The following is a 20,941-nucleotide window of genomic DNA, read 5'->3' on the forward strand; positions in this document are numbered from 1 at the left end:
TAGAAGGGTTTTCAAATGTGATTTTTTAAAAAGCTTTTTTCAATGAATATTGTCTAAAATCATGTTTTAGGCAAAATCCACAATGCAACTAGTTCGGCATATGAAGGGATACAATTTTTTTATAACAAACGTGAAAAATATTTTTTATACATTTTGCATGAAAAGGGTCTAAAATATTTTTTTTACGTTCAGCACTAGAAGGACAGGCGTAGAATACAATTTAGAAGGGTTTTCAAATGTGATTTTTTAAAAAAGCTTTTTTCAATGAATATTGTCTAAAATCATGTTTTAGGCAAAATCCACAAGCAAACTAGTTCGGCATATGAAGGGATAAAAGTTTTTTTATAAAAAACGTGAAAAATATTTTTATACATTTTGCATGAAAAGCGTCTAAAATATTTTTTTACGTTCAGCACTAGAAGGACATATGTAGAATATAACATACAAGGGTTTTCAAATGTGATTAAAAAAATAATAATTCAATGAATATTTTCTAAAATCATGTTTTAGGCAAAATCCACAATGCAACTAGTTCGGCATATGAAGGGATAATTTTTTTAGAATAACAAACGTGAAAATTTTTTTTAATACATTTTGCATGAAAAGGGTCTAAAATATTTTTTTAACGTTCAGCACTAGAAGGACATATGTAGAATTCAACATACAAGGGTTTTCAAATGTGATTTTAAAAAAATTCTATGAATATTTTCTAAAATCATGTTTTAGGCAAAATCCACAAACAAACTAGTTCGGCATATGAAGGGATACCATTTTTTTTTATAACAAACGTGAAAACATATTTTTTATACATTTTGCATGAAAAGGGTCTAAAATATTTTTTTACGTTCAGCACTAGAAGGACATATGTAGAATATAACATACAAGGGTTTTCAAATGTGATTCAAAAAAAAAATATTCTATGAATATTTTCTAAAATCATGTTTTAGGCAAAATCCACAATGCAACTAGTTCGGCATATGAAGGGATACAAGTTTTTTATAACAAACGTGAAAAATATTTTTTATACATTTTGCATGAAAAGGGTCTAAAATATTTTTTTACGTTCAGCACTAGAAGGACAGACGTAGAATACAATTTAGAAGGGTTTTCAAATGTGATTTTTTAAAAGCTTTTTTCAATGAATATTGTCTAAAATCATATTTTAGGCAAAATCCACAAGCAAAACTAGTTCGGCATATGAAGGGATACAAAGTTTTTTTTATAAAAAAGTGAAAAATATTTTTTTTACGTTCAGCACTAGAAGGACTGATGTAGAATACAATATACAAGGGTTTTCAAATGTGATAAAAAAAAATGTTTTCAATTAACATTTTCTAAAATCTTGTTTTAGGCAAAATCCACAATGCAACTAGTTCGGCATATGAAGGGATAATTTTTTTTAAATAACAAACGTGAAATTTTTTTTATTCATTTTGCATGAAAAGGGTCTAAAATATTTTTTTAACGTTCAGCACTAGAAGGACATATGTAGAAGTCAACATACAAGGGTTTTCAAATGTGATAAAAAAAATTTCAATGAATATTTTCTAAAATCATGTTTTAGGCAAAATCCACAATGCAACTAGTTCGGCATATGAAGGGATACAATTTTTTTATAACAAACATGAAAAATATTTTTTATACATTTTGCATGAAAAGGGTCTAAAATATTTTTTTTAACGTTCAGCACTAGAAGGACAGATGTAGAATTCAACATACAAGGGTTTTCAAATGTGATTTTTTAAAAAGCTTTTTTCAATGAATATTATCTAAAATCATGTTTTAGGCAAAATCCTCAAAAAAAACTAGTTCGGCATATGAAGGGATAAAAAGTTTTTTTATAAAAAACGTGAAAAATATTTTTATACATTTTGCATGAAAAGGGTCTAAAATATTTTTTTTATGTTCAGCACTAGAAGGACATATGTAGAATATAACATACAAGGGTTTTCAAATGTGATTAAAAAAATAATAATTCTATGAATATTTTCTAAAATCATGTTTTAGGCAAAATCCACAATGCAACTAGTTCGGCATATGAAGGGATACAATTTTTTTAGAACAAACGTGAAAAATATTTTTTATACATTTTGCATGAAAAGGGTCTAAAATATTTTTTTACGTTCAGCACTAGAAGGACATATGTAGAATACAATATACAAGGGTTTTCAAATGTGATTAAAAAAAAATGTTTTCAATTAACATTTTCTAAAATCTTGTTTTAGGCAAAATCCACAATGCAACTAGTTCGGCATATGAAGGGATAATTTTTTTAAATAACAAACGTGAAATTTTTTTTTATTCATTTTGCATGAAAAAGGGTCTAAAATATTTTTTTAACGTTCAGCACTAGAAGGACATATGTAGAAGTCAACATACAAGGGTTTTCAAATGTGATTAAAAAAAAAATTCAATGAATATTTTCTAAAATCATGTTTTAGGCAAAATCCACAATGCAACTAGTGCGGCATATGAAGGGATACAATTTTTTTATAACAAACATGAAAAATATTTTTATACATTTTGCATGAAAAGGGTCTAAAATATTTTTTAGCTTCAACATACAAGGGTTTTCAAATGTGATTTTTAAAAAGCTTTTTTCAATGAATATTATCTAAAATCATGTTTTAGGCAAAATCCTCAAAGAAACTAGTTCGGCATATGAAGGGATACAAAGTTTTTTTATAAAAAATGTGAAAAATATTTTTTATAAATTTAGCATGAAAAGGGTCTAAAATATTTTTTAAATGTTCAGCACTAGAAGGACAGATGTAGAATTCAACATACAAGGGTTTTCAAATGTGATTTTTTAAAAAGCTTTTTTCAATGAATATTATCTAAAATCATGTTTTAGGCAAAATCCTCAAAAAAAACTAGTTCGGCATATGAAGGGATAAAAAGTTTTTTTATAAAAAACGTGAAAAATATTTTTTATACATTTTGCATGAAAAGCGTCTAAAATATTTTTTTTACGTTCAGCACTAGAAGGACATATGTAGAATATAACATACAAGGGTTTTCAAATGTGATTAAAAAATAATAATTCTATGAATATTTTCTAAAATCATGTTTTAGGCAAAATCCACAATGCAACTAGTTCGGCATATGAAGGGATACAATTTTTTTTAGAACAAACGTGAAAAATATTTTTTATACATTTTGCATGAAAAGGGTCTAAAATATTTTTTTTACGTTCAGCACTAGAAGGACATATGTAGAATACAATATACAAGGGTTTTCAAATGTGATTAAAAAAAAATGTTTTCAATTAACATTTTCTAAAATCTTGTTTTAGGCAAAATCCACAATGCAACTAGTTCGGCATATGAAGGGATAATTTTTTTAAATAACAAACGTGAATTTTTTTATTCATTTTGCATGAAAAGGGTCTAAAATATTTTTTTAACGTTCAGCACTAGAAGGACATATGTAGAAGTCAACATACAAGGGTTTTCAAATGTGATATAAAAAAAAATTCAATGAATATTTTCTAAAATCATGTTTTAGGCAAAATCCACAATGCAACTAGTGCGGCATATGAAGGGATACAATTTTTTTTATAACAAACATGAAAAATATTTTTTATACATTTTGCATGAAAAGGGTCTAAAATATTTTTTTAACGTTCAACATACAAGGGTTTTCAAATGTGATTTTTAAAAAGCTTTTTTCAATGAATATTATCTAAAATCATGTTTTAGGCAAAATCCTCAAAAAAAACTAGTTCGGCATATGAAGGGATACAAAGTTTTTTTATAAAAATGTGAAAAATATTTTTATAAATTTAGCATGAAAAGGGTCTAAAATATTTTTAAATGTTCAGCACTAGAAGGACATATATAGAATTCAACATACAAGGGTTTTCAAATGTGATATAAAAAAAAATTCAATGAATATTTTCTAAAATCTTGTTTTAGGCAAAATCCACAATGCAACTAGTTCGGCATATGAAGGGATACTTTTTAAAAATAACAAACGTGAATTTTTTTATACATTTTGCATGAAAAGGGTCTAAAATATTTTTTTAACGTTCAGCACTAGAAGGACATATGTAGAATTCAACATACAAGGGTTTTCAAATGTGATTAAAAAAATGTCAATGAATATTTCTAAAATCATGTTTTAGGCAAAATCCACAATGCAACTAGTTCGGCATATGAAGGGATACAATTTTTTTATAACAAACGTGAAAAATATTTTTTATACTTTTGCATGAAAAGGGTCTAAAATATTTTTTTACGTTCAGCACTAAAAGGACATATGTAGAATTCAACATACAAGGGTTTTCAAATGTGATTAAAAAAAAATTTAAATGAATATTTTCTAAAATCATGTTTTAGGCAAAATCCACAATGCAACTAGTTCGGCATATGAAGGGATACAATTTTTTTATAACAAACGTGAAACATTTTTTATACATTTTGCATGAAAAGGGTCTAAAATATTTTTTTACGTTCAGCACTAGAAGGACATATGTAGAATTCAACATACAAGGGTTTTCAAATGTGATTCAAAAAAATATTATTCTATGAATATTTTCTAAAATCATGTTTTAGGCAAAATCCACAATGCAACTAGTTCGACATATGAAGGGATACAATTTTTTTATAACAAATGTAAAAAATATTTTTTATACATTTTGCATGAAAAGGGTCTAAAATATTTTTTTACGTTCAGCACTAGAAGGACATATGTAGAATATAACATACAAGGGTTTTCAAATGTGATAAAAAAAAATATTCTATGAATATTTTCTAAAATCATGTTATTGGCAAAATCCACAATGCAACTAGTTCGGCATATGAAGGGATACAATTTTTTTATAACAAACGTGAAAAATATTTTTTATACATTTTCCATGAAAAGGGTCTAAAATATTTTTTACGTTCAGCACTTGAAGGACAGGCGTAGAATACAATTTAGAAGGGTTTTCAAATGTGATTTTTTAAAAGCTTTTTTAATGAATATTGTCTAAAATCATGTTTTAGGCAAAATCCACAAAAAACTAGTTCGGCATATGAAGGGAAAAAACGTTTTTTTATAAAAAACGTGAAAAATATTTTTTATACATTTTGCATGAAAAGGGTCTAAAATATTTTTTTACGTTCAGCACTAGAAGGACAGACGTAGAATACAATTTAGAAGGGTTTTCAAATGTGATTTTTTAAAAAGCTTTTTCAATGAATATTGTCTAAAATCATGTTTTATGCAAAATCCACAATGCAACTAGTTCGGCATATGAAGGGATACAATTTTTTTATAACAAACGTGAAAAATATTTTTATACATTTTGGATGAAAAGCGTCTAAAATATTTTTCTTACGTTCAGCACTAGAAGGACATATGTAGAATTCAACATACAAGGGTTTTCAAATGTGATTTTAAAAAAATTTCAATGAATATTTTCTAAAATCATGTTTTAGGCAAAATCCACAATGCAACTAGTTCGGCATATGAAGGGATACAATTTTTTTTAGAACAAACGTGAAAAATATTTTTTATACATTTTGCATGAAAAGGGTCTAAAATATTTTTTTAATGTTCAGCACTAGAAGGACATATATAGAATTCAACATACAAGGGTTTTCAAATGTGATTAAAAAAAAAATTCAATGAATATTTTCTAAAATCTTGTTTTAGGCAAAATCCACAATGCAACTAGTTCGGCATATGAAGGGATACTTTTTTTAAAATAACAAACGTGAATTTTTTTTATACATTTTGCATGAAAAGGGTCTAAAATATTTTTTTAACGTTCAGCACTAGAAGGACATATGTAGAATTCAACATACAAGGGTTTTCAAATGTGATTAAAAAAAATGTCAATGAATATTTCTAAAATCATGTTTTAGGCAAAATCCACAATGCAACTAGTTCGGCATATGAAGGGATACAATTTTTTTTATAACAAACGTGAAAAATATTTTTTATACTTTTTGCATGAAAAGGGTCTAAAATATTTTTTTTACGTTCAGCACTAAAAGGACATATGTAGAATTCAACATACAAGGGTTTTCAAATGTGATTAAAAAAAAATTAAATGAATATTTTCTAAAATCATGTTTTAGGCAAAATCCACAATGCAACTAGTTCGGCATATGAAGGGATACAATTTTTTTATAACAAACGTGAAACATTTTTTATACATTTTGCATGAAAAGGGTCTAAAATATTTTTTACGTTCAGCACTAGAAGGACATATGTAGAATTCAACATACAAGGGTTTTCAAATGTGATTCAAAAAAAAATTATTCTATGAATATTTTCTAAAATCAGGTTTTAGGCAAAATCCACAATGCAACTAGTTCGACATATGAAGGGATACAATTTTTTTTATAACAAATGTAAAAAATATTTTTATACATTTTGCATGAAAAGGGTCTAAAATATTTTTTTACGTTCAGCACTAGAAGGACATATGTAGAATATAACATACAAGGGTTTTCAAATGTGATAAAAAAAAAATATTCTATGAATATTTTCTAAAATCATGTTATTGGCAAAATCCACAATGCAACTAGTTCGGCATATGAAGGGATACAATTTTTTTATAACAAACGTGAAAAATATTTTTTATACATTTTCCATGAAAAGGGTCTAAAATATTTTTTTACGTTCAGCACTTGAAGGACAGGCGTAGAATACAATTTAGAAGGGTTTTCAAATGTGATTTTTAAAAAAGCTTTTTTTAATGAATATTGTCTAAAATCATGTTTTAGGCAAAATCCACAAAAAACTAGTTCGGCATATGAAGGGAAAAAACGTTTTTTTATAAAAAACGTGAAAAATATTTTTTATACATTTTGCATGAAAAGGGTCTAAAATATTTTTTTTACGTTCAGCACTAGAAGGACAGACGTAGAATACAATTTAGAAGGGTTTTCAAATGTGATTTTTTAAAAAGCTTTTTCAATGAATATTGTCTAAAATCATGTTTTATGCAAAATCCACAATGCAACTAGTTCGGCATATGAAGGGATACAATTTTTTTATAACAAACGTGAAAAATATTTTTTATACATTTTGGATGAAAAGCGTCTAAAATATTTTTCTTACGTTCAGCACTAGAAGGACATATGTAGAATTCAACATACAAGGGTTTTCAAATGTGATTTAAAAAAAATTTCAATGAATATTTTCTAAAATCATGTTTTAGGCAAAATCCACAATGCAACTAGTTCGGCATATGAAGGGATACAATTTTTTTAGAACAAACGTGAAAAATATTTTTATACATTTTGCATGAAAAGGGTCTAAAAATATTATTTTTACGTTCAGCACTAGAAGGACATATGTAGAATTCAACATACAAGGGTTTTCAAATGTGATTAAAAAAAATATTAAATGAATATTTTCTAAAATCATGTTTTAGGCAAAATCCACAATGCAACTAGTTCGGCATATGAAGGGATACAATTTTTTTTATAACAAACGTGAAAAATATTTTTTATACATTTTGCATGAAAAGGGTCTAAAATAATTTTTTTACGTTCAGCACTAGAAGGACAGACGTAGAATACAATTTAGAAGGGTTTTCAAATGTGATTTTTTAAAAGCTTTTTTCAATGAATATTTTCTAAAATCATGTTATTGGCAAAATCCACAATGCAACTAGTTCGGCATATGAAGGGATACAATTTTTTTTATAACAAACGTGAAAAATATTTTTTATACATTTTCCATGAAAAGGGTCTAAAATATTTTTTTTACATTCAGCACTTGAAGGACAGGCGTAGAATACAATTTAGAAGGGTTTTCAAATGTGATTTTTTAAAAGCTTTTTTAATGAATATTGTCTAAAATCATGTTTTAGGCAAAATCCACAAAAAACTAGTTCGGCATATGAAGGGAAAAACGTTTTTTTATAAAAACGTGAAAAATATTTTTTATACATTTTGCATGAAAAGGGTCTAAAATATTTTTTTAGTTTCAGCACTAGAAGGACAGACGTAGAATACAATTTAGAAGGGTTTTCAAATGTGATTTTTTAAAAGCTTTTTCAATGAATATTGTCTAAAATCATGTTTTATGCAAAATCCACAATGCAACTAGTTCGGCATATGAAGGGATACCATTTTTTTTATAACAAACGTGAAAAATATTTTTTATACATTTTGGATGAAAGGGGTCTAAAATATTTTTCTTACGTTCAGCACTAAAAGGACATATGTAGAATTCAACATACAAGGGTTTTCAAATGTGATTAAAAAAAAATTTAAATGAATATTTTCTAAAATCATGTTTTAGGCAAAATCCACAATGCAACTAGTTCGGCATATGAAGGGATACAATTTTTTTTATAACAAACGTGAAACATTTTTTTATACATTTTGCATGAAAAGGGTCTAAAATATTTTTTTACGTTCAGCACTAGAAGGACATATGTAGAATTCAACATACAAGGGTTTTCAAATGTGATAAAAAAAAACGTCAATGAATATTTTCTAAAATCATGTTTTAGGCAAAATCCACAATGCAACTAGTTCGGCATATGAAGGGATACAATTTTTTTTATAACAAACGTGAAAAATATTTTTTATACATTTTGGATGAAAAGCGTCTAAAATATTTTTCTTACGTTCAGCACTAGAAGGACATATGTAGAATTCAACATACAAGGGTTTTCAAATGTGATTTTAAAAAAATTTCAATGAATATTTTCTAAAATCATGTTTTAGGCAAAATCCACAATGCAACTAGTTCGGCATATGAAGGGATACAATTTTTTTAGAACAAACGTGAAAAATATTTTTTATACATTTTGCATGAAAAGGGTCTAAAATATTTTTTTACGTTCAGCACTAGAAGGACATATGTAGAATTCAACATACAAGGGTTTTCAAATGTGATTAAAAAAAATATTAAATGAATATTTTCTAAAATCATGTTTTAGGCAAAATCCACAATGCAACTAGTTCGGCATATGAAGGGATACAATTTTTTTATAACAAACGTGAAAAATATTTTTTATACATTTTGCATGAAAAGGGTCTAAAATAATTTTTTTACGTTCAGCACTAGAAGGACAGACGTAGAATACAATTTAGAAGGGTTTTCAAATGTGATTTTTAAAAGCTTTTTTTCAATGAATATTGTCTAAAATCATGTTTTAGCCAAAATCCACAAAAAACTAGTTCGGCATATGAAGGGATAAAAAGTTTTTTTATAAAAAACGTGAAAAATATTTTTTATACATTTTGCATGAAAAGGGTCTAAAATATTTTTTTTACGTTCAGCACTAGAAGGACATATGTAGAATATAACATACAAGGGTTTTCAAATGTGATAAAAAAAAAAAAAATCTATGAATATTTTCTAAAATCATGTTTTAGGCAAAATCCACAATGCAACTAGTTCAGCATATGAAGGGATACAATTTTTTTTATAACAAACGTGAAAAATATTTTTATACATTTTGCATGAAAAGGGTCAAAAATATTTTTTTTACGTTCAGCACTTGAAGGACAGACGTAGAATACAATTTAGAAGGGTTTTCAAATGTGATTTTTTAAAAAGCTTTTTTCAATTAATATTGTCTAAAATCATGTTTTAGGCAAAATCCACAAAAAAACTAGTTCGGCATATGAAGGGATAAAAAGTTTTTTTATAAAAAACGTGAAAAATATTTTTTATACATTTTGCATGAAAAGGGTCTAAAATATTTTTTTTACGTTCAGCACTAGAAGGACATATGTAGAATATAACATACAAGGGTTTTCAAATGTGATAAAAAAAAATATTCTATGAATATTTTCTAAAATCATGTTATTGGCAAAATCCACAATGCAACTAGTTCGGCATATGAAGGGATACAATTTTTTTATAACAAACGTGAAAAATATTTTTATACATTTTCCATGAAAAGGGTCTAAAATATTTTTTTACGTTCAGCACTTGAAGGACAGGCGTAGAATACAATTTAGAAGGGTTTTCAAATGTGATTTTTAAAAGCTTTTTTAATGAATATTGTCTAAAATCATGTTTTAGGCAAAATCCACAAAAAACTAGTTCGGCATATGAAGGGAAAAAACGTTTTTTTATAAAAAACGTGAAAAATATTTTTATACATTTTGCATGAAAAGGGTCTAAAATATTTTTTTTACGTTCAGCACTAGAAGGACAGACGTAGAATACAATTTAGAAGGGTTTTCAAATGTGATTTTTTAAAAAGCTTTTTCAATGAATATTGTCTAAAATCATGTTTTATGCAAAATCCACAATGCAACTAGTTCGGCATATGAAGGGATACAATTTTTTTATAACAAACGTGAAAAATATTTTTTATACATTTTGGATGAAAAGCGTCTAAAATATTTTTCTTACGTTCAGCACTAGAAGGACATATGTAGAATTCAACATACAAGGGTTTTCAAATGTGATTTAAAAAAAATTTCAATGAATATTTTCTAAAATCATGTTTTAGGCAAAATCCACAATGCAACTAGTTCGGCATATGAAGGGATACAATTTTTTTTATAACAAACGTGAAAAATATTTTTTATACATTTTGCATGAAAAGGGTCTAAAATAATTTTTTTACGTTCAGCACTAGAAGGACAGACGTAGAATACAATTTAGAAGGGTTTTCAAATGTGATTTTTTAAAAGCTTTTTTCAATGAATATTGTCTAAAATCATGTTTTAGCGAAAATCCACAAAAAAACTAGTTCGGCATATGAAGGGATAAAAAGTTTTTTTATAAAAAACGTGAAAAATATTTTTTATACATTTTGCATGAAAAGGGTCTAAAATATTTTTTTTACGTTCAGCACTAGAAGGACATATGTAGAATATAACATACAAGGGTTTTCAAATGTGAAAAAAAAAAAAAATCTATGAATATTTTCTAAAATCATGTTTTAGGCAAAATCCACAATGCAACTAGTTCAGCATATGAAGGGATACAATTTTTTTTATAACAAACGTGAAAAATATTTTTATACATTTTGCATGAAAAGGGTCAAAAATATTTTTTTTACGTTCAGCACTTGAAGGACAGACGTAGAATACAATTTAGAAGGGTTTTCAAATGTGATTTTTTAAAAGCTTTTTTCAATTAATATTGTCTAAAATCATGTTTTAGGCAAAATCCACAAAAAACTAGTTCGGCATATGAAGGGATAAAAAGTTTTTTTATAAAAAACGTGAAAAATATTTTTTATACATTTTGCATGAAAAGGGTCTAAAATATTTTTTTTACGTTCAGCACTAGAAGGACATATGTAGAATATAACATACAAGGGTTTTCAAATGTGATAAAAAAAAATATTCTATGAATATTTTCTAAAATCATGTTATTGGCAAAATCCACAATGCAACTAGTTCGCATTATGAAGGGATACAATTTTTTTTATAACAAACGTGAAAAATATTTTTTATACATTTTCCATGAAAAGGGTCTAAAATATTTTTTTTACGTTCAGCACTTGAAGGACAGGCGTAGAATACAATTTAGAAAGGTTTTCAAATGTGATTTTTTAAAAGCTTTTTTCAATGAATATTGTCTAAAATCATGTTTTAGCGAAAATCCACAAAAAAACTAGTTCGGCATATGAAGGGATAAAAAGTTTTTTTATAAAAAACGTGAAAAATATTTTTTATACATTTTGCATGAAAAGGGTCTAAAATATTTTTTTACGTTCAGCACTAGAAGGACATATGTAGAATATAACATACAAGGGTTTTCAAATGTGATAAAAAAAAAAAAATCTATGAATATTTTCTAAAATCATGTTTTAGGCAAAATCCACAATGCAACTAGTTCAGCATATGAAGGGATACAATTTTTTTATAACAAACGTGAAAAATATTTTTTATACATTTTGCATGAAAAGGGTCAAAAATATTTTTTTTACGTTCAGCACTTGAAGGACAGACGTAGAATACAATTTAGAAGGGTTTTCAAATGTGATTTTTTAAAAGCTTTTTTCAATTAATATTGTCTAAAATCATGTTTTAGGCAAAATCCACAAAAACTAGTTCGGCATATGAAGGGATAAAAAGTTTTTTTATAAAAAACGTGAAAAATATTTTTTATACATTTTGCATGAAAAGGGTCTAAAATATTTTTTTTACGTTCAGCACTAGAAGGACATATGTAGAATATAACATACAAGGGTTTTCAAATGTGATAAAAAAAAATATTCTATGAATATTTTCTAAAATCATGTTATTGGCAAAATCCACAATGCAACTAGTTCGGCATATGAAGGGATACAATTTTTTTTATAACAAACGTGAAAAATATTTTTATACATTTTCCATGAAAAGGGTCTAAAATATTTTTTTTACGTTCAGCACTTGAAGGACAGGCGTAGAATACAATTTAGAAAGGTTTTCAAATGTGATTTTTAAAAGCTTTTTTTCAATGAATATTGTCTAAAATCATGTTTTAGCGAAAATCCACAAAAAACTAGTTCGGCATATGAAGGGATAAAAAGTTTTTTTATAAAAAACGTGAAAAATATTTTTATACATTTTGCATGAAAAGGGTCTAAAATATTTTTTTTACGTTCAGCACTAGAAGGACATATGTAGAATATAACATACAAGGGTTTTCAAATGTGATAAAAAAAAAAAAAATCTATGATTATTTTCTAAAATCATGTTTTAGGCAAAATCCACAATGCAACTAGTTCAGCATATGAAGGGATACAATTTTTTTATAACAAACGTGAAAAATATTTTTATACATTTTGCATGAAAAGGGTCAAAAATATTTTTTTACGTTCAGCACTTGAAGGACAGACGTAGAATACAATTTAGAAGGGTTTTCAAATGTGATTTTTTAAAAAGCTTTTTTCAATTAATATTGTCTAAAATCATGTTTTAGGCAAAATCCACAAAAACTAGTTCGGCATATGAAGGGATAAAAAGTTTTTTTATAAAAACGTGAAAAATATTTTTATACATTTTGCATGAAAAGGGTCTAAAATATTTTTTTACGTTCAGCACTAGAAGGACATATGTAGAATATAACATACAAGGGTTTTCAAATGTGAAAAAAAAAATATTCTATGAATATTTTCTAAAATCATGTTATTGGCAAAATCCACAATGCAACTAGTTCGGCATATGAAGGGATACAATTTTTTTATAACAAACGTGAAAAATATTTTTATACATTTTCCATGAAAAGGGTCTAAAATATTTTTTTACGTTCAGCACTTGAAGGACAGGCGTAGAATACAATTTAGAAAGGTTTTCAAATGTGATTTTTTAAAAGCTTTTTTCAATGAATATTGTCTAAATCATGTTTTAGCGAAAATCCACAAAAAACTAGTTCGGCATATGAAGGGATAAAAAGTTTTTTTATAAAAACGTGAAAAATATTTTTATACATTTTGCATGAAAAGGGTCTAAAATATTTTTTTTACGTTCAGCACTAGAAGGACATATGTAGAATATAACATACAAGGGTTTTCAAATGTGATAAAAAAAAATATTCTATGAATATTTTCTAAAATCATGTTATTGGCAAAATCCACAATGCAACTAGTTCGGCATATGAAGGGATACAATTTTTTTATAACAAACGTGAAAAATATTTTTTATACATTTTCCATGAAAAGGGTCTAAAATATTTTTTTTACGTTCAGCACTTGAAGGACAGGCGTAGAATACAATTTAGAAGGGTTTTCAAATGTGATTTTTTAAAAAAGCTTTTTTAATGAATATTGTCTAAAATCATGTTTTAGGCAAAATCCACAAAAAAACTAGTTTGGCATATGAAGGGAAAAAACGTTTTTTTATAAAAAAACGTGAAAAATATTTTTATACATTTTGCATGAAAAGGGTCTAAAATATTTTTTTACGTTCAGCACTAGAAGGACAGACGTAGAATACAATTTAGAAAGGTTTTCAAATGTGATTTTTTAAAAAAGCTTTTTCAATGAATATTGTCTAAAATCATGTTTTATGCAAAATCCACAATGCAACTAGTTCGGCATATGAAGGGATACAATTTTTTAGAACAAACGTGAAAAATATTTTTATACATTTTGCATGAAAAGGGTCTAAAATATTATTTTTACGTTCAGCACTAGAAGGACATATGTAGAATTCAACATACAAGGGTTTTCAAATGTGATTAAAAAAATATTAAATGAATATTTTCTAAAATCATGTTTTAGGCAAAATCCACAATGCAACTAGTTCGGCATATGAAGGGATAATTTTTTTTTTATAACAAACGTGAAAAATATTTTTATACATTTTGCATGAAAAGGGTTTAAAATAATTTTTTTACGTTCAGCACTAGAAGGACAGACGTAGAATACAATTTAGAAGGGTTTTCAAATGTGATTTTTTAAAAAGCTTTTTTCAATGAATATTGTCTAAAATCATGTTTTAGCGAAAATCCACAAAAAAACTAGTTCGGCATATGAAGGGATAAAACGTTTTTTTATAAAAAACGTGAAAAATATTTTTATACATTTTGCATGAAAAGGGTCTAAAATATTTTTTTACGTTCAGCACTAGAAGGACATATGTAGAATATAACATACAAGGGTTTTCAAATGTGATAAAAAAAAAAAAATCTATGAATATTTTCTAAAATCATGTTTTAGGCAAAATCCACAATGCAACTAGTTCAGCATATGAAGGGATACAATTTTTTTTATAACAAACGTGAAAAATATTTTTATACATTTTGCATGAAAAGGGTCAAAAATATTTTTTTTTACGTTCAGCACTTGAAGGACAGACGTAGAATACAATTTAGAAGGGTTTTCAAATGTGATTTTTAAAAGCTTTTTTCAATTAATATTGTCTAAAATCATGTTTTAGGCAAAATCCACAAAAAAAACTAGTTCGGCATATGAAGGGATAAAAAGTTTTTTTATAAAAAACGTGAAAAATATTTTTATACATTTTGCATGAAAAGGGTCTAAAATATTTTTTTTACGTTCAGCACTAGAAGGACATATGTAGAATATAACATACAAGGGTTTTCAAATGTGATAAAAAAATATTCTATGAATATTTTCTAAAATCATGTTATTGGCAAAATCCACAATGCAACTAGTTCGGCATATGAAGGGATACAATTTTTTTATAACAAACGTGAAAAATATTTTTTATACATTTTCCATGAAAAGGGTCTAAAATATTTTTTTTACGTTCAGCACTTGAAGGACAGGCGTAGAATACAATTTAGAAGGGTTTTCAAATGTGATTTTTTAAAAGCTTTTTTAATGAATATTGTCTAAAATCATGTTTTAGGCAAAATCCACAAAAAACTAGTTCGGCATATGAAGGAAAAACGTTTTTTTATAAAACGTGAAAAATATTTTTATACATTTTGCATGAAAAGGGTCTAAAATATTTTTTTACGTTCAGCACTAGAAGGACAGACGTAGAATACAATTTAGAAAGGTTTTCAAATGTGATTTTTTAAAAGCTTTTTTTCAATGAATATTGTCTAAATCATGTTTTAGCGAAAATCCACAAAAAAACTAGTTCGGCATATGAAGGGATAAAAAGTTTTTTTATAAAAAACGTGAAAAATATTTTTTATACATTTTGCATGAAAAGGGTCTAAAATATTTTTTTACGTTCAGCACTAGAAGGACATATGTAGAATATAACATACAAGGGTTTTCAAATGTGATAAAAAAAAATATTCTATGAATATTTTCTAAAATCATGTTATTGGCAAAATCCACAATGCAACTAGTTCGGCATATGAAGGGATACAATTTTTTTTATAACAAACGTGAAAAATATTTTTTATACATTTTCCATGAAAAGGGTCTAAAATATTTTTTTTACGTTCAGCACTTGAAGGACAGGCGTAGAATACAATTTAGAAGGGTTTTCAAATGTGATTTTTTAAAAAGCTTTTTTTAATGAATATTGTCTAAAATCATGTTTTAGGCAAAATCCACAAAAAAACTAGTTTGGCATATGAAGGGAAAAAACGTTTTTTTTATAAAAAACGTGAAAAATATTTTTTATACATTTTGCATGAAAAGGGTCTAAAATATTTTTTTACGTTCAGCACTAGAAGGACAGACGTAGAATACAATTTAGAAAGGTTTTCAAATGTGATTTTTTAAAAAGCTTTTTCAATGAATATTGTCTAAAATCATGTTTTATGCAAAATCCACAATGCAACTAGTTCGGCATATGAAGGGATACAATTTTTTTTAGAACAAACGTGAAAAATATTTTTTATACATTTTGCATGAAAAGGGTCTAAAATATTATTTTTACGTTCAGCACTAGAAGGACATATGTAGAATTCAACATACAAGGGTTTTCAAATGTGATTAAAAAAAATATTAAATGAATATTTTCTAAAATCATGTTTTAGGCAAAATCCACAATGCAACTAGTTCGGCATATGAAGGGATACAATTTTTTTTATAACAAACGTGAAAAATATTTTTTATACATTTTGCATGAAAAGGGTCTAAAATAATTTTTTTACGTTCAGCACTAGAAGGACAGACGTAGAATACAATTTAGAAGGGTTTTCAAATGTGATTTTTTAAAAGCTTTTTTCAATGAATATTGTCTAAAATCATGTTTTAGCGAAAATCCACAAAAAAACTAGTTCGGCATATGAAGGGATAAAACGTTTTTTTATAAAAAACGTGAAAAATATTTTTTATACATTTTGCATGAAAAGGGTCTAAAATATTTTTTTTACGTTCAGCACTAGAAGGACATATGTAGAATATAACATACAAGGGTTTTCAAATGTGATAAAAAAAAATATTCTATGAATATTTTCTAAAATCATGTTATTGGCAAAATCCACAATGCAACTAGTTCGGCATATGAAGGGATACAATTTTTTTTATAACAAACGTGAAAAATATTTTTTATACATTTTCCATGAAAAGGGTCTAAAATATTTTTTTTACGTTCAGCACTTGAAGGACAGGCGTAGAATACAATTTAGAAAGGTTTTCAAATGTGATTTTTTAAAAGCTTTTTTCAATGAATATTGTCTAAATCATGTTTTAGCGAAAATCCACAAAAAAACTAGTTCGGCATATGAAGGGATAAAAAGTTTTTTTATAAAAAACGTGAAAAATATTTTTTATACATTTTGCATGAAAAGGGTCTAAAATATTTTTTTTACGTTCAGCACTAGAAGGACATATGTAGAATATAACATACAAGGGTTTTCAAATGTGATAAAAAAAATATTCTATGAATATTTTCTAAAATCATGTTATTGGCAAAATCCACAATGCAACTAGTTCGGCATATGAAGGGATACAATTTTTTTTTATAACAAACGTGAAAAATATTTTTTATACATTTTCCATGAAAAGGGTCTAAAATATTTTTTTACGTTCAGCACTTGAAGGACAGGCGTAGAATACAATTTAGAAGGGTTTTCAAATGTGATTTTTTAAAAAGCTTTTTTAATGAATATTGTCTAAAATCATGTTTTAGGCAAAATCCACAAAAAAACTAGTTTGGCATATGAAGGGAAAAAACGTTTTTTTATAAAAAAGCGTGAAAAATATTTTTTATACATTTTGCATGAAAAGGGTCTAAAATATTTTTTTACGTTCAGCACTAGGACAGACGTAGAATACAATTTAGAAGGGTTTTCAAATGTGATTTTTTAAAAAGCTTTTTTCAATGAATATTGTCTAAAATCATTTTTAGGCAAAATCCACAATGCAACTAGTTCGGCATATGAAGGGATACAATTTTTTTTAGAACAAACGTGAAAAATATTTTTATACATTTTGCATGAAAAGGGTCTAAAATATTTTTTTTACGTTCAGCACTAGAAGGACATATGTAGAATTCAACATACAAGGGTTTTCAAATGTGATTAAAAAAAAAATTCTATGAATATTTTCTAAAATCATGTTTTAGGCAAAATCCACAATGCAACTAGTTCGGCATATGAAGGGATACAATTTTTTTATAACAAACGTGAAAAATATTTTTTATACATTTTGCATGAAAAGGGTCTAAAATAATTTTTTACGTTCAGCACTAGAAGGACAGACGTAGAATACAATTTAGAAGGGTTTTCAAATGTGATTTTTAAAAGCTTTTTTCAATGAATATTGTCTAAAATCATGTTTTAGCGAAAATCCACAAAAAAACTAGTTCGGCATATGAAGGGATAAAACGTTTTTTTATAAAAAACGTGAAAAATATTTTTATACATTTTGCATGAAAAGGGTCTAAAATATTTTTTTACGTTCAGCACTAGAAGGACATATGTAGAATATAACATACAAGGGTTTTCAAATGTGATAAAAAAAAAAAAATCTATGAATATTTTCTAAAATCATGTTTTAGGCAAAATCCACAATGCAACTAGTTCAGCATATGAAGGGATACAATTTTTTTTATAACAAACGTGAAAAATATTTTTATACATTTTGCATGAAAAGGGTCAAAAATATTTTTTTTACGTTCAGCACTTGAAGGACAGACGTAGAATACAATTTAGAAGGGTTTTCAAATGTGATTTTTTAAAAAGCTTTTTTCAATTAATATTGTCTAAAATCATGTTTTAGGCAAAATCCACAAAAAACTAGTTCGGCATATGAAGGGATAAAAAGTTTTTTTATAAAAAACGTGAAAAATATTTTTATACATTTTGCATGAAAAGGGTCTAAAATATTTTTTTTACGTTCAGCACTAGAAGGACATATGTAGAATATAACATACAAGGGTTTTCAAATGTGATAAAAAAATATTCTATGAATATTTTCTAAAATCATGTTATTGGCAAAATCCACAATGCAACTAGTTCGGCATATGAAGGGATACAATTTTTTTAGAACAAACGTGAAAAATATTTTTTATACATTTTGCATGAAAAGGGTCTAAAATATTTTTTTTACGTTCAGCACTAGAAGGACAGGCGTAGAATACAATTTAGAAGGGTTTTCAAATGTGATTTAAAAAAGCTTTTTTAATGAATATTGTCTAAAATCATGTTTTAGGCAAAATCCACAATACAACTAGTTCGGCATATGAAGGGAACAAACGTTTTTTTATAAAAAACGTGAAAAATATTTTTTATACATTTTGCATGAAAAGGGTCTAAAATATTTTTTACGTTCAGCACTAGAAGGACAGACGTAGAATACAATTTAGAAAGGTTTTCAAATGTGATTTTTTAAAAGCTTTTTTCAATGAATATTGTCTAAATCATGTTTTAGCGAAAATCCACAAAAAAACTAGTTCGGCATATGAAGGGATAAAAAGTTTTTTTATAAAAAACGTGAAAAATATTTTTTATACATTTTGCATGAAAAGGGTCTAAAATATTTTTTTTACGTTCAGCACTAGAAGGACATATGTAGAATATAACATACAAGGGTTTTCAAATGTGATAAAAAAAAATATTCTATGAATATTTTCTAAAATCATGTTATTGGCAAAATCCACAATGCAACTAGTTCGGCATATGAAGGATACAATTTTTTTATAACAAACGTGAAAAATATTTTTTATACATTTTCCATGAAAAGGGTCTAAAATATTTTTTTTACGTTCAGCACTTGAAGGACAGGCGTAGAATACAATTTAGAAGGGTTTTCAAATGTGATTTTTTAAAAAGCTTTTTTAATGAATATTGTCTAAAATCATGTTTTAGGCAAAATCCACAAAAAAACTAGTTCGGCATATGAAGGGAAAAAACGTTTTTTTATAAAAAACGTGAAAAATATTTTTATACATTTTGCATGAAAAGGGTCTAAAATATTTTTTTTACGTTCAGCACTAGAAGGACAGACGTAGAATACAATTTAGAAGGGTTTTCAAATGTGATTTTTAAAAGCTTTTTCAATGAATATTGTCTAAAATCATGTTTTATGCAAAATCCACAATGCAACTAGTTCGGCATATGAAGGGATACAATTTTTTTTATAACAAACGTGAAAAATATTTTTTATACATTTTGGATGAAAAGCGTCTAAAATATTTTTCTTACGTTCAGCACTAGAAGGACATATGTAGAATTCAACATACAAGGGTTTTCAAATGTGATTTAAAAAAAATTTCAATGAATATTTTCTAAAATCATGTTTTAGGCAAAATCCACAATGCAACTAGTTCGGCATATGAAGGGATACAATTTTTTTTATAACAAACGTGAAAAATATTTTTTATACATTTTGCATGAAAAGGGTCTAAAATAATTTTTTTACGTTCAGCACTAGAAGGACAGACGTAGAATACAATTTAGAAGGGTTTTCAAATGTGATTTTTAAAAGCTTTTTTCAATGAATATTGTCTAAAATCATGTTTTAGGAAAATCCACAAAAAACTAGTTCGGCATATGAAGGGATAAAAAGTTTTTTTATAAAAAACGTGAAAAATATTTTTATACATTTTGCATGAAAAGGGTCTAAAATATTTTTTTTACGTTCAGCACTAGAAGGACATATGTAGAATATAACATACAAGGGTTTTCAAATGTGATAAAAAAATAATAAATCTATGAATATTTTCTAAAATCATGTTTTAGGCAAAATCCACAATGCAACTAGTTCAGCATATGAAGGGATACAATTTTTTTATAACAAACGTGAAAAATATTTTTATACATTTTGCATGAAAAGGGTCAAAAATATTTTTTTACGTTCAGCACTTGAAGGACAGACGTAGAATACAATTTAGAAGGGTTTTCAAATGTGATTTTTAAAAGCTTTTTTCAATTAATATTGTCTAAAATCATGTTTTAGGCAAAATCCACAAAAAAACTAGTTCGGCATATGAAGGGATAAAAGTTTTTATAAAAAACGTGAAAATATTTTTTATACATTTTGCATGAAAAGGGTCTAAAATATTCTTTTTACGTTCAGCACTAGAAGGACATATGTAGAATATAACATACAAGGGTTTTCAAATGTGATAAAAAAAAATATTCTATGAATATTTTCTAAAATCATGTTATTGGCAAAATCCACAATGCAACTAGTTCGGCATATGAAGGGATACAA

This window comes from Coregonus clupeaformis, unplaced genomic scaffold, assembly GCF_020615455.1.
Source record: "Coregonus clupeaformis isolate EN_2021a unplaced genomic scaffold, ASM2061545v1 scaf1609, whole genome shotgun sequence".
Classification (NCBI taxonomy): Eukaryota; Metazoa; Chordata; class Actinopteri; order Salmoniformes; family Salmonidae; genus Coregonus; species Coregonus clupeaformis.